The sequence below is a fragment of the Myodes glareolus genome, chromosome 12 (assembly GCF_982192425.1).
Source record: "Myodes glareolus chromosome 12, mMyoGla1.1, whole genome shotgun sequence".
Classification (NCBI taxonomy): Eukaryota; Metazoa; Chordata; class Mammalia; order Rodentia; family Cricetidae; genus Myodes; species Myodes glareolus.
Window position 1 is genome coordinate 54,208,021 of NC_142037.1, and position 16,724 is coordinate 54,224,744.

The following is a 16,724-nucleotide window of genomic DNA, read 5'->3' on the forward strand; positions in this document are numbered from 1 at the left end:
AATAAATAAATGGGACCGCCTGAAACTGAGAAGCTTCTGTAAAGCAAAGGGCACAGTCAATAAGATAAAATGGCAGCCTACTGAATGAGAAAATACCTTCACCAACCCCACATCAGAGGAAAAATCTACAAAATATATAAAATACAGAAGGAATTACACATTAAAAAGCAAAATAGTTCAATTAAAAATAGGGTTCAAAAAAATCTTAAGGAATTCCTCAACATCCTTTGCCATCCAGGAAATTCAAATCAAATTGAATCTGAGATATATTACACCAATCAGAATGACTAACATCAAAAACACCCATGATGGATTATGCTGTAGAGGATGTAGAGTAAGGATAACACTTCTTTATTGATAGTAGAAGCGCAAACTTGTACAGCCACTTTGGAAATCAGTATGGCAGTTTCTCAGAAAACTACTAATCAATCTACATGAAGATTCAGCAATACCAGTCTTGAGCATAACCCCACAGAATACACAGAATACACTCACACCACAAGGACAATTGCTCAACTGTGTTTATCACAGCATTATTCATGATAACCAGAACCTGGAAACAACCTAGATGCCCCTCAAAGAATGGAAAAAGAAAATGTGGTACATTTACTCCATGGAGTATTACTCCGTTGTAAAAACCAGTGACATCAAGAAATTCGCAGGTAAATGGATAAAACTAGAAAGAAAATGATCCTAAGTGAGATAATCCAAGCCCAGAAAGACAAACATGAAATGTAAACACTCATTAGTGAATATTAGACAAAAAGCAAAGGACTACCAGCCAATAGCCCACAACCCCAGACAAGCTAAGTATCAAGGAGACTCCTAAGAGAGACATATGCAAATATCCCTTGGTGAAATAGTCAAGCTCTCCTGAGTTAATTAGCAGCATTTCGTGTGGGGGGGGGATAGAAAAAGAGGAGGGAAGAGGAGGGAGAAAACTGGAGGGTAAGGAGGAAAGGGATGGGGGTGATGCCTAGCTAAGATACTAGGCAATAGCAGAGAGGGTGCCTGAACTGGCCTTCTCCTGTAATCAGATTGATGACTACCTTAATTGGCATCATTGAACCTTCATCCAGTAACTGATGGAAGCTAGTACAGAGAGCTGCATTCAAACACTGGATCAAGCTCCCAGAGGACATTAGAATACAGGGATGAGCAATAGTATGAGGAAAGATGTTAAGACTATGTTGAGGATACCCATAGAAACAGCTGACCTGAGCTAATGGGAGCTCACAGATTACAGAATGACAGGGGAGGAACCTGCATAGAACTGAACTAGGACTTCTGAATGTGGGTTACAGTGGTGTGTCTTGGGCAATCTGTGGAGCCAATGGCAGTGGCTGCAGGATTTAGTCCTAGGGCATGAACTGGCATTTTACAGTCCATTCTCTGTGGAGGGATACCACATTCAGCCTAGATACACGAGGTCAGTCCTCGGGCCTGCCTCAAAGTGGTATGCCCTACTTTGTTGACTCCCCATGGGAGGCCTTAAGTCACTGAGGAGTGGATCGGAGGTGGGGTCCAGGAAATGTTGGCAAATGAGAGGAGAGTAGTATGTGGGAACTGTGATAGTATGTAAAATGAAAATGACCACTTTAATAAAATAAAATAAAAACAAAAGATGTTAGATGGTCAAATAACCAAAAGAACAAAAGATTTAAAACTGTTATCATTCATTCGTGTTTTTTTTTTCAAGGTATAATTTATCTTTGTGGCTTTAGAATCTGTCCTGGAACTTGTTCTGTAGACCAGGCTGGCTTCGGACTCACAGAGATCCTCCTGCCTCTGTCTTCTGAGTGCTAAGATTAAAGGTGTGTGCCACCACTGTCTGGTGGCTATCATCATTCTTGTTGAGGGAAACATGGAAGTTGAAGAAAAAATTATAAGACTCTGCAGTTGTTAAGTGAAGTTTTAGTTTAAGAGTTATAAGGGAAAGAAAAAATAAATATGAATGTTAAACACATAGTTAATGACTGTTGCAAATTTGTGTAGGAAGAGAAAGAGATAGCTTTCTATAAATGTAGTAGAAAGCAAGGGCATTGTTACAGTTTGTCTTCAAAACAAGTTCTGAGAAATAAGGTAAAATTCTCTATTCTCACAACAGAAAATAAAACTGTTGGAGCTGAGCCAGATTCAAGGTTCAGTAATTAGAGGCAAGTAGAAATGTGTAGAGCACAATGAATTTGTTGAGTTTGGAGTAACAATAGCAGAAGGCACGCTAGGAGAATAGAAAGATTGGGAAATTAAATATTGCTGTGTATCTACATTTTCTTAAGTCCCTATTACTGGATCCCCACAAGCAATCACACCAGCATCCAAACTGGAGATCTGGCCTATTCTTAAATATGAAAACAGCAATAATTCTACATTAATATGTTCTGTACCAAAGAATCAGAGAACAGAAAGCCATTTTGTTGTTAGAATACATTTTCATCCACTTAGCCACATAAGAGTAAACACTTTTGTTAAATCCACCATGGATTAAAATAAGGAGCTTTAATCAGGAATTCTTATTCTCATAGTAAGACAAATCTGAAAGTCTATGAATTTCTGATGTTTAAGACTCCTGAGCAGAATGTTTCTTTATTGCATAAAGAACAAATTGGGCAAAATTCTATCACTGTGGAATAAGAAGGACTGTGAAACCTCTAAGGGTCAATTATTTACTATTCCTTAGTGCTCAATTGATGAGGCATCCAAGTTCCATCTGTTTGTATTTGCCATCTAAATTTTGTTGAGTATTTAGTATATTAAAGACGTGCTAATTGATTCCACTCCTCTGAGCAAGGAAACATTTCCTTATGCATCACAGAGGCCTAGAAATACTGCCTGGAGAGAAGAATGGATTATTCCATCTTCAAACTAATTCATGAAAATATTAACAGGGTAATTATCTTAATACAGATTCATTTTCTCACGGGTGATTATCTGGGTTTATTTTAAATAAAAAGTATGAAACATCACGACAGATTTGATCTAGTCAAATGGATTCAGAATGCTTCACCAGAAATTATCTTCTAATTTTATTTAAATTTTCTGGATAAGGAAACACTGATGTTTCTTTGGTTGATGAGCCCTTATTTGTTTAGAAATGAGCAATGGCACCCCCACAGGGTCACAGCGCTTCCTTTATCAGAAGCAGCCTTTAGGCCAGAGTTTGCAGTCAGTGAATATTTGTATTAGTAGCAATTTCACCAGACAGTAATTATCTTATCACAGAGAAAAAGGTTAAAAAGAAGCTTCTCCATTGGACACCTACTGTGTGGATAATTAAGTAGCTCCATGGCTTCTTTCATTACTGTTTTCAATAATACTTAAATACTAGGGAACCGAGCTATAATCAGACATGATTTGATGAGACATAGAAAAAGACAGGGAAAAAAAATGACTTTTATCCCTAGTTTTACTTGCTAAATTACTTAATTTGATAGACAATGGTTACTATTTTAATGATACCTTCTAGTTAGTCATTGTTGTTCACTGAACAAAACCATTATGTACAAACATTGAATTGCAACTTGTGATATCCATGAAAATATATTAGGACATCTATGGCATTTTACCTTTTACAATTATTTTGAAAGTTATCTGTGAGCATAATTCTCAAAGACAATTTAATTTTCACATTTCTAGATGCTTTTAAAAATATTATTGTGTCAAATTTGAAGAAAGGACTTCTCTGTGCTAATTCATCTCATGAACCCATTGTGCAAAAAAAGTCTAAGCACTTCCTCATGTGTAGTTACTAAATATTATCTAGAAAATAGTAAAATTGGGTTGTTATAGCAAGTTTTTATATGTCAAAATTTTAGTGTGGGCTTTTAAATGCAGTTAAAGATATTAATAGTATTAATAAAATATTGATTTTAAATGTGAGCTCAAAAACATTTTAAAATAATGCTTTGCTAATTTATTAAATTCAAAGCAATTTTAATAGTATTTTTGCCTTATATGCATCTATATTATTCATGGTGATTTAAATTCCATCCAAAGGTAAAGCAAACATATGCTAATAAATTCTTTTCTCTCTCTTAAACTCTCACTTCAAAACACCTGTTTCAACAATCTGAGAATATCAAGTAAATACAGGTAATTCTCACTTAATATTGATCAATTCAGAAAAATTTTGAGTAGCCATTTTTCCTTTGTAATGATTCTAAATATGAAGTTGGCATTTTTATGACTAATAGAACTTACTCGATACAAAATTTAAGGTTCCATGTAAATGGAAAATAAAGATTTATCTTTATCACATAAACATACAGTAACCTCCCTATTAGCGTCCTCAAATATAAAATTCATATAATTTTTGCCTATGATATTTACAAATCACCACTTAGAAAAACAATATGTACAAATCTCAGTATTTCACGAAGTCCTCTTCATGGTGGTTTGAGAGGGAATTCAAGCTTTTGCTTGCATCTGAAAACTGCTGAGTATAAAATATATTTGACATGCATGCCTATGATGTTTGGCTGAAAAATTTTAGGAGATAGGAAATTAAATCACCTAATCAAAACTAGAACAAGGGGATTAAAATAAACTAAAGAAACAATGAGATGAATACAAAAAAGTGAGATGTAGATTTGAAAAAAAATATTTACTCAAAAAGGCTCTGAGAAAGAAATAATATCTCAAATATTCAAGGAATTCAAACAGAACATAAGAAGAGAAACAAATATTATTATTAAGAAACACTGACACTTATACTATGGAAACCATACAGAATTATCTCCTCATTGAAGAAGACGTATGCCTGTTTTGCATTTGGAAGCCTAGGAATGGATATAGCTATTCTGCAAGACAATGTCCCACATAAGTCCTCTCAACTCTCGACTCCTACATAACATGTTCATCTCACTCTTTCACCTTAGACCCTTATCTTTATTATGTCTTCTGACTCAGCAGAACCCATCTTTAAGAAACAGGCTATAAGCATTTTGTAAACAGATTCTATGAAAAAATGTCTTAAGCTTTTCCATACACACATGATTTAGCCATTTATCATCAGGAAACTTTGCTGTTCCATTTTTTTGCCGTTAACTATGACTAAATTACTTCCTGATGACTGACTCTAGAATTTTGAACTAAAACTGGCAAATGAATCATGTCGAACTGGATTTCCAGCTTGTCTCATGAGAGCCATTAATCTGCCAATTCTGATGTTTTTGGAGGCCTCCACACTAGAGGTAGAAAGGTTAATATCACCAGAGAAGCTTCTCTTTGAAGAACCAGAGACCTTAATAGGAAGAAAAACTAGTTAAAATTCAGAGAACAACTGACCATGGCTTGCCCAACCCCAGATGTCCATCTACAACAAAATCCCTATAACTAAAGTTAAGGGACCATCACAGAATAGGGGTTGGGAAGATTTTAAAAACTAAAGAGTCAAGATGCCTTCAAAATATTACTGTTAAGTTATTTCCATGGAATTTTAACAGTATGATTGCCTAAATAAGACCTGAACAAAGACAGTACCAATTGACATGCCAACATAGATGGGGGCATTCTCACACGTTCTCTCTCAAAAGTGAAGAGCTACAAGGGGTCAATGGCATCTGAGAAAAGACAACATAGAGCTTCTCCAGGGCTGAACTTTCTAAGTTCACATTCAAACTTAGAACTAAGCAGCGTGACAGAGCTGACTGTCGGCAGTGGTGCTGGCAAACTGTCTTTGAGGACATGAGAGGGAGAGTTGGTCCCACCTCCCTTCTATGCCAGGTAGTAGCATAGGCAAGGGAAAGATACCCTCCCTGATTTGCCCTCCTTCTGGCAAGCCAGAGAGCTGGCTCAGCCCCTCACCAAGTGCAGTACTAAAGAGAGTAGGCCCTGCGCCTCCCCTAGGCAGTACCATGGATCTGATCTTGTTGACCTGGGTACCTGTGAAGAGGTTGGTCCTGAGAATGATAGTGTGGGAGCTCTGGCCCCTCTCCTAATCTTCACAGGGTGGTGCGAGTGAGGGAAGATGTCATTCCCCAAACATTTCACAGGCAGCATAGGTGTCCCTGACTCATGAGCTGTCCCAGAGTCTCACCAGCTACAGTACTAGGGAGAACAAGCCCTATGTGTCACCTGGGTAACATAGTAGAGGTTACCCTGCTGCCAATGTCATGGATGACCCAGTCATGAGGGCATGAGTGTGGCAGGGGAAGTTCCATTATGTTTGTCATGAGGCAGTGAGGAAGCGATCCCCCTATGTGCCTCAAAAGAAGCAAGATTACTGGCTGCAACACTCAGAAGAGTGGACCCTGTATCTCACCTTGGTGCAATTGTCTGGCCCAGCTGGCAAAGAGAAGATGAACCAGTCCTGAGTTCACAAGAGTGAGAGAGCTAGCCTAGCACCCCATTCAGCCTTGTGGTGGCAAGGGAAAGATGTCCTCCACCCTTACCATCTGCCAGATGCTTCAGGCAAGTTAACTGACCTGACCCTCATCAGATGCAGCATTCAGGAGAACAGGTCCTATACCTCACTTGGGCAACACAGTAAAGATGACTCAGTTGACAAGCGCGCTGGAAACCAGTCACGAGAAGATAAGCAGGAGATATCTTGTCCCTTCTCTAATCTGTTATATAGTGATATGAAGGCATTACCACCTTTTGAAACCTGTGGCATGTGGGAAATCTGACATTAAGATAAAATGAGCCACAGAGCTAGCCCTGCCTCTCAGCAGCTGCAGTACTCTGCAGATCTGCCCCTATACCTCACCCAGGCAACACAGTAGAGCTGGTCTTGGTGCAGTAGATGTGGTCAAGTTGGCTCCAGGGACATAGAGCATAAGAATTTGCCCCATTCCTTGCTGCTTACTAAGAGGGTGAGCTAGCCAGGGCAATGCTTGCAGAAACTCCATTATACAGTACAACAGGATATCCAAGAGAAACCCCAGTGAGAACCCAGTTTCTAGCATATCAGAAACAAAAATCCTAATTTACCAGACCAATTGCCTATTGCAATAAACATTTGCAAGTAATGTTATATGAATTAAAAAGTATACTGTGTGATTCACTGTGTCATACCATATGTTCCAGCATGAGATTTTTCTTTTCTTTTCCTTTTTTCCTTTTCCTTTTCTTTTGAATTTTCTTTGGACTTATCCTGTGTTGGGGTTGGATGCTGTAACAATAGAGGGTGAAGGGAGGGTGAGAGGAGCGGCATTGAGATACATGATGTGATAGCCACAAAATATTAAAATTTAAATTGGATAAAAATTGACATAATTGATTTCATAGAATCTGATGGGAAAATAGTTCTCAAACTTTGGTTTACAAACTCTTTAAACTCTTTGGAGTCAAATGACTCTTTAACAGGAGATGTATATCAGATATTCTGGATATCTTATATTTATACTACAGTTCAAAAATTACAGGTATGAAGTAACAATGAACTAATTTTATTGTTGGGGGTCACCACAACGTGAGAAAATTTATTAAAGATTTGCAGCATTAAGAAGGTTGATAATCACTGAAGCACAATAAAAATTGAGAGACTCTAAAGAATGGAAAATTTGAGAAAATGAAAAGTCAATCAACTGGTGCTGTGTTAGAATTAGGTAGGATCAATGAATTCTAATATACTCTTATACAGTAAAGAGACTGCAGATTATAATAACATATAGTACACTTCAATAGCTTAGAATGAATAATTTTTGAAAATGTTTTCCAGTACCTGTGCCCTTAATTAAGAATCATTAAGAAGAAAGGATGGAGAAATATTACAAAAGTCAGTTAGTGGACTTTGGCAGGGAAAAACAAAGTTACTGATAATGACAGGACCTTTGTATACATGAACACACACTGGTTGTGGCTGCATACACAAAACCTGCAAAAGATCAAGTCACCCAAAAATCCCAACATAAAGAATGACATACAACCGCTACTGAGAAGCTACTGCAATGTCTGTGTTCCTTCGAGTTCTTATGTTTTGTCCATGCTTCAACACAATTTAAAATTCTCATCTTAATCATGTACACTTTATCATAGTTTCATGAGCTTTTCTCACTACTGTAGTACCCAGAGAAAGAGGAAAAAAAGGGGAGAGATGGGTAGGGAGGGAGAAATAATAATTTCTTGGGAAAAATAGTACAGAAATTGAAGATTATATATATATATGTATATATATATATTACTTAAGAAATATTGTTCAGCTACTGAGAAATTCTTGTGAGCAAAACTGGAAGTTACAAGAAAAGGTAGTAAGACTACAAAGTTTTCCTAATTTGCCTTCCATATAAAATTTAAACTTATGCCTAATGGTACTAATTAAAGTCTTCCCTATTTATAAGCCTTAGCCATGCGATAGTAATTAGCATGGAGGTGTTATTCACTCTTGTCCTAATACAGGCTTCCTTTTAACTTTTCTCAGAGGTCTCACTATTTTTTGCTTCACTGCTTTGCTTTATTGAACATTATACAACATGGCAAGCAATTATGTATGATTGTATCGGAAATTAAATCAGCAAAAGTGCGTTAATGGTCAGGTTTAAATACATAAGCAACAAAATTGAAGTAAAGGTTGCAGTTCTATATTTAACTTTTCATATTGTGCTTGGGTATTAAAGAGTGTAAAATGTGTTAAATCATTCAGGCTTTGAAGAACATTAAAATGTTTCTTCACAGTGGATTTATTTGGTGGCAGGATTTAAAGTCCTGCCAGAAAATTTCATTATTATCCTTGTTTATTAGCACAGGCAGAGTGAGTTTTGTTTTGCTGGTCTCATCTTGGCAAACAGGGGATACATTTGAATGATAGAGTTCTAGAACACACACAGTGTGTGCTAGAGTATTAGCTTACAACCTGTGGAATTACTCAAGCTGAATATTCTGTGAACTGTTCAATATTCTTTTCCTTTAAAGAACAGTTCCAGAAAAACATTCTGAATTGGCAAAAATAAACCATGGTATGATCCTTACTCAAGAGATTACTGGGGATTTTTTCTTTGGCAAATAACATTTTGTGAAAGAATTAACCAGTCATAAAATTAAAGCCTGTATCCTTGACATGAAAATATCAATGATATCTTTTCCCCACTAGCATAGAAAATAATATCTCTTCTTTATTTTCTTTTCAAACTCTTCACATTTATACCTCTGTTGTTTGCTAGCGGGAGGGTAATTTTTTTGGGGGGGGTGGAGAAATTGGTTTTGTTTGTGTTCGTGGTGGCTGTTTGTTTGGATTTTTGTTTGTTTTGTTTGACACAACATCTCACTCTGTAGTCCACCTTGGCTGGGAAATTGCTGTCTGGACCACACTTGTCCTTGGGTCGGCCTCCCAAGTGCTTGCTTGGCATAATTCACCATGCAAATCAGCAGCTCATGCCTTCATAGCACATGACAATTAAATCTAATTCAGCAAATAGAAACAATTGTAAGGGAATTTGCATAATCCCCATCTCTGCAGAGTCATCACCATCTGCTTCTGTCACCTTAATATTAGTTGTGTTAAATTATAAAGAAATATATTGACTTTCTGTTAGCATACAATCTTTTCTTTTATGGAAGATAACCAGAAAAGATTTGAATGTTTTCTCCTTTGTAAAATGATGATTTCATTTTACTGTTTTCTAACTCAATCAGTCCACAATGTACAAATTCACTCAAAAGAACAAAATGTGTTTGGTGTGGTAAGGCCTACTTCAAATATTTTTTAATTCATTTATTTTTTAAATTTTATTTTAGAATCCAACTACAGTTCTTCCCACACCTCCCACTGCCGCCCCTCTCCCCACCTTCCCAGCAGCCTAGTTTCTAACCATTTGTCCCAACTGGTAAGGGTTCTGATACCAAGAATGCACAATGATGACTATAGCTAAGACTCCTAGCAATAATGGAGAGGGTGATTCCCCTGCAATAAGGTTGATGAATACCCCAACTATATCATAGAGTCTTAATTCAGTAGCTGAAGAAACCAGATGCAGAGATACACAACCTATCTTCAAATATTAGTTATATGACAAACTCTCCATTTTTCTTCTCTCTAGCCTATCAGAAAATTTAGATCTCACATAATTCTTTTGATTTAAATCACATATTCCCATATAGCAGCACACTTGAATATGTCTCATCTGAATTTTGTGCAATAGTGAATTCTAAAAAATTGCATGCTTCAGTTTTATGACAGGATTTTAATGTAATATATAAAATATGCTACAACATATCAATCATTAAAATGATTTACAATTTTAGTTATTTAATTCCAAGACTTGTCACAAGTTTAAAATATCAGGAGTACAGGGCTGAAGGAAATGGTGGAGCTTTTATAATACTTTGGGCTCTTACAAAGGACCCTGCTTTAGTTACCAGCACTCACCAGGTAGCTAGCAACCTCATCAGTTTGAAGGGATTTAACACCATCTTGTGGCTTCAAAGGCCCTGAATGCAGGTGGTGTACACGCAGACAAAACACTGGTATGTATAATTATTTTAATTGAAATCTAAAAGAAATATTTAACAAATAAGCAATCAATCAAACAAACAAACAAACAAAAAAACATCCACGCAAAAAACAAAACAAAACAAAACAATAAAACCTAAACAAAGCAGGGAACCCACATCTGGACTCCTATGTTCACTGCTGGTTAAATAATACACAGGTATAGCTGTGGTAAAGACTCAGTTTTCTCGTACCCAGAAGCAGCATGTATCAGGAGAATGGTTTATACATCATTAAATATCTGACTATCTTCCTAGCCATTTTCAACTGGTCTAGTGAAAAGGCAGAATTTTTTTTAACCAGGAAATTACTGATTTTTCTAAAAATACTAGTAGAAAAATTGACATAAGGGACCAACTGCCACTGAGATAAAGAAAATATACACTCACTTCAACTATGTATATGTTTGGGAAGCAAATCTGACCCTACTCCTTTTGTTCCCTAGCAACCTTTTATTCTTCTTGATCTTGTATAATTGTGTATAAAACCCATTCATGTTCTAATGATGCATTCTCAGTCACACCAATTGCTTCCTTACAATTACTCTGTCCACAAACAAGTGCTCACAAACTACATCAGAACAACTGTAGTTTATGAAAATATCTAAATCCTACTCTTGAAAGAACCAGAGCCATGAATTTTCCAATTTTCAATACCTTTTATTAAAAGATGGCTTCCTTTGACACAGAGGAAAATATTAGAGCTTTTAACACCAAGTTAAAGAGCCAGATGAAATTACTCAGTGAAGGCGTAAGTCACAAACAATCCCACACCAGTTTTGAATTATGATTAATAGAATGGTTATTTATTCAAAGGGGAAAAAACTTACAGATTACCGTCCCAAACAACAGCCCCTCTGCATGATCAGGAAAAGGGTCTAGGAGCCCGAAGCGGAGCCGGAAGCCAGAGAGAGAGTAGAAGACAGCTGTTGCTTTTTGAAAGAGAGAGAGACCATGCCCCAATGGGCTGGTATCTCAGCGGCTATTGGCTGAAGGAGCGGAAGGAGCTCCCGCAGCATCTCCCCCTTTTGCTTAAGTAAGAGAGTTCTAAGCCTACTATGAAATTATATACAGTAAGTACAAACCTACGAAATTATATACAATAAATACAAATATCCTATTCTAACTAGCTTAAGTCTTGTATAACAAATAACTTGGTCAAGTCATGAGAGGAAAGTAACTACATTTATATAATCTTCAATCCCATCAAAGATCTGAGAAGGGAAATGATGTTACCTGAGTAATTAGGAAGTGCAATCAAACAACTTCCAGAACATGTAACAAATCACAGAGACAAATGGCCTAAGTCCTTATCATTTCCTTAACAAATGCAGAGTGCAAGCCATAATTAACAACAGCTTGCTTAATTTCTTTTAAATCATTCTTTGCTATTGGCATCCATCTAGCTTCTTTAACTCCCTTTGAGTCTTTAGAAGTTGATGCTTTTTCAGAATAAATTACAGGGTATGTCGTTAGAACCCTGGGTAAGCCAGTTCTAACAGCTGGTGGTGGCATTGTATCCTGTCCTTGTGCCTTCTTACTCTGTTCACCAACTCCAATAATTCCTTCAATCATTTCAAATCTTTTTGTCATTGTCTCTCTTAAATCCTGAATCTCCTGACCTACCTGTGTTTCTAGGAATTTCACTAATGTATCAGTTTTTTGGTTCTCATTCTGGAGGTACATTCTATCTGTTACCTTATCAAAACTTTGTGGTAACGTCTGAATGTCAAATTCAACAGCCTGAACCCTTTCAGGTAACTTCCCAGTTCCCTTGGATATGGAGTCAATTTTGTCTATCATAGTATCCACTTGTTCAGATAACCCCTGATTTTCAATAATTTTAATCCTTTCAACTAGTTGTTCAATATTAGTCCGTAAAAATCGTATCTTTCTTAATGATAAAATATTGAAAAGAAAACTGAAACCTAGTAACAAGTAAATTAATGTATCCCCATAGTCATAAAAACCTCGCATTACATAATCCATTGTATTAATAAAGAAAACAGTAAAATTGACGCTGTCAATTACCAAAACTCTTATCTAGTAAGAAACAAAAACTAAAATTACCATTACTCTTATCTAGTAGGCGGCACTGTTGCCAAGTTGCAACTAGAACCACTGCAAAGGTGACGGAAACGGGGTCCTGTTTCAGTGCCCGCCTTAGTATTTGTTAAAAACTAGGAAATGTAAGTTGCTCAACAAAGAAAATTAATTAAATCAATTCCATACACGGAACCAGAAACCCAGAATCCAGGGGTAGAGAAGAGCAACCCAGAAGCTGCGTATGTCTCCATGTGACTGAGTCGCCCAGAGGAGTTGCAGCTTTTGGCAACCACTTGCTTTCTGATTCATACCACTCAAGTGTCGCACTTGCAAGGGAGATTTAAAAACAACTCAGAAAAGAGCAAACCAGGTGGGCAGATACTGTCCCGAGCCTGTGGAGTATGGGAGGGATAGAGTTTAAATCCATGTGGGGGCTAGAAGTCAATCTGAGGCATGTAATCAGAAAATATAAAGAATTGCAGCAGCTACCTCTGTAGCAGTGCCGAGGAGTTCTACCCAGTGAGGTGAGTGGGTGCTAGCCTGGGTGGCCAGCCCAGGAAGAGAGCACAGTCCCTCCCCCCTCAGCTTCTGCGGCAGGGTCTTGTCTCCTGGGCCCTGGGAAGACCAGCTATCCCTGTAGCAGTGCTGAGGAGTTCTACATAGAGAGGTGAGTGGGTGCTAGCCTGGGCGGCCAGCCCTGGAAGAGAGCACAGCCCCTCCCCCCTCAGCTTCTGCAGCAGGGTCTTCCGTGTTCCACCGGACCCCTCCCTGCCCCCACTGCCCTGCACTCTTGTCTCTGGGCCCTGGGAAGGCCAGCTATCCCAGTTGCAGTGCTGAGGAGCTCCATCCAGAGAGTACTGAGGAGTTCTATCCAGAGAGTGCGGAGGAGTTTCATCCAGAGAGGGGGAGATGGGCAGGCGCCAATGCAAGAATTCCTCCAACAACCTGAAAGACAACATGACATCTCCAGAATCCAGGGAGCACAAAATGAGAAGAATTGAAAACCCTACTCCAGAAGAAATAGAAGAAATCGACTCTAAGCAGATCTATATGAAAATACTAGAGGAACTTAAACAGGAGGTGAAAATCTGCCGTAAAGAAATGGAAGATAAGTATAACAAAAAGATTGAGGAAATGAGTAAAGAAATGGAAGAGAAATATACCAAAATGTTTGAAGAAATGAGTAAATCCGTAAATGAAATTCTGGGAAAAGAAGAAAAAACAATCAAACAGGTAATGGAAACAGTTCAAGATTTGAAAACTGAAATGGAGTCAATGAAGAAATCACAAACCGAGGGCCCGCTGGCTATGGAAAATCTAGGTAAATGAACAGAGACTTCAGAAACAAGCATAACCAACAGAATACAAGAGATAGAAGAAAGAATCTCAGACTCTGAGGACACCATAGAGAAATTAAACGCTCTGACCAAAGAAAACAGCAAATCCAACAAATTCTCATCACAAAACATTCAGGAATTGTGGGACACAATAACAAAACCAAATCTAAGAATAATAGGGATTAAAGAAGGAGAAGAACGGCAGATCAAAGGCCCAGAAAATATATTCAACAAAATTGTAGAAGAAAACTTTCCCAACCTAAACAACGATATTCCTATGAAGGTGCAAGAAGCATACAGAACACCAAATAGACTGGATCAGAAAAAAACATCCCCTCGCCGTATAATAATCAAAACACAAAACATTCAGATTAAAGAAAGAATATTAAGAGCTGCAAAGGAAAAAGGTCAAGTAACTTATAAAGGTAAACCTATCAGGCTTACACTGGACTTCTCTATGGAAACCATGAAAGCCAGAAGATCCTGGATAGAGGTACTGCAGAAACTAAGAGACCATGGATGCAAGCCAAGACTACTATACCCAGCCAAGCTATCGTTCACTATCAACAGAGAAAACAAAATATTCCAAATAAAAACATATTTAAACAATTCGTAGTCACAAATCCAGCCTTACAGAAAGTAATAGAAGGAAAATCGCAACCCAAGGAATCCAACATTGCCATCACTGCCTACAATAACCCAGACATCTAGCGACCCTTCACAACCACAACTCAAAGAAGAGAAACACACAAACTCTACTACACACACACCAAAAGTAATAACCAGAATCAACAACCACTGGTCATTAATATCACTTAATATTAATGGACTCATCTCACCTATAAAAAGGCACAGACTAAGAGATTGGATACGAAAACAGGATCCAACATTCTGCTGTTTACAAGAAACACACCTCAAACACAAAGACAGACATCTACTCTGAGTAAAGGGTTGGGAAAAGGTTTTCCAAGCAAATGGACCTAAGAAACAAATGGGTGTGGCAATTCTAATATCTAACAAAATCGAATTCAAACTAAAATCAATCAGAAGAGATGGAGATGGACATTTCAGACTCATAACAGGAACAATTCATCAGGAGGAAGTCTCAACCCTGAATATCTATGCCCCTAATATAAAAGCACTCACTTATGTAAAAGAAAAACTTTTAGAACTCAAGGCAGTCATTAAACCACACACACTAATAGTAGGATACTTCAACACACCTCTCTCACCAATGGACAGGTCAATCAGACAGAAACTCAACAGAGAAATAAGAGAATTACTAGAGGTAATGAATCAAATGGACTTAACAGATATCTATAGAACATTCCACCCAAATAGGAAAGAATATACCTTCTTCTCTGCAGCTCATGGAACCTTCTTGAAAATTGACCACATACTCGGTAACAAAGCAAACTTCCACAGATACAAAAAAATATTAGTAACCACCTGTGTCTTGTAGGATTACCACGGAATAAAGTTAGAATTCAATAACAATTCGAACACCAGAAAGCCTACAAATGCGTGGAAGTTGAGGAGTCAACTACTGAATCCTCCCTGGGTCAAGGAAGAAATAGAGAAAGAAATTAAAGTCGTCCTTGAATTTAATGAAAATAAAGACACAACATACTCAAACCTATGAGACACAATGAAAGGAGTGCTAAGAGGAAAGTTCATAGCACTAAGTGCCCAATTAAAGAAAACGGAGGAAGCACACATTGGAGACTTAACAGCACACTTGAAAGCACTAGAAAAAAAAGAAGCTGATTAACACAGGAGGAGTAGAAGACTGGAAATAATCAAACTGATGGCTGAAATCAACACAATAGAAACACAGAAAACAAGCCAAAAAAATCAACGAAACAAAAAGTTGGTTCTTGGTGAAAATCAACAAGATTGACAAACCCCTAGCCAAACTAATCAAAATGCAGAGAGAGAATACTCAAATTAATAAGATCAGAAATGAAAAGGGGGACATAACAACAGACACAGAAGAAATTCAGAGAATCATTAGATCTTACTACGAAAGTTTATATGCCACAAAGTTGGAAAATGTACAAGAAATGGATTGGTTTTTAGATAAATACCATTTACCAAAGTTAAATCAAGACCAGGTGAACAATCTAAATAGACCTGTTAGTCGCGAAGAATTAGAAGCTGTTATCAAAAATCTCCCTACCAAAAAAAGCCCAGGGCCAGATGGTTTCAATGCAGAATTCTACCAGAACTTCCAAGAAGAGCTGATACCTATACTCCTTAAGATATTTCACAATATAGAAACAGAAGAATCATTGCCAAACTCTTTTTATGAAGCTACAGTTACCCTGATACCAAAACCACATAAAGACATAACCAAGAAAGAGAATTACAGGCCAATCTCACTCATGAACATTGACGCAAAAATTCTCAACAAAATCCTGTCAAACCGATTCCAAGAACACTTTAGAAAAATTATCCATTATGATTAAGTAGTCTTCATTCCAGAGATGCAGGGCTGGTTCAACATACACAAATCTATCAATGTAATCCATCATATAAATAAACTGAAAGAAAAAAACCATATGATCATTTCATTAGATTCTGAAAAAGCATTTGACAAAATTCAACATCCCTTTATGATAAAGGTGTTGAAGAGATTGGGGATACAAGGATCATACCTAAATATAATAAAAGCTATTTACAGCAAGCCAACAGCTAACATCAAACTGAACGGAGAGAAACTCAAAGTCATTCCATTGAAATCAGGAACAAGACAAGGCTGTCCACTCTCCCCATACCTCTTCAATATAGTACTTGAAGTAATAGCAAGAGCAATACGACAACATAAGGGGATCAAGGGGATTCAAATTGGAAAAGAAGAAGTTAAACTCTCGTTATTTGCAGACGATATACTATACATGAGCGACCCCAAAA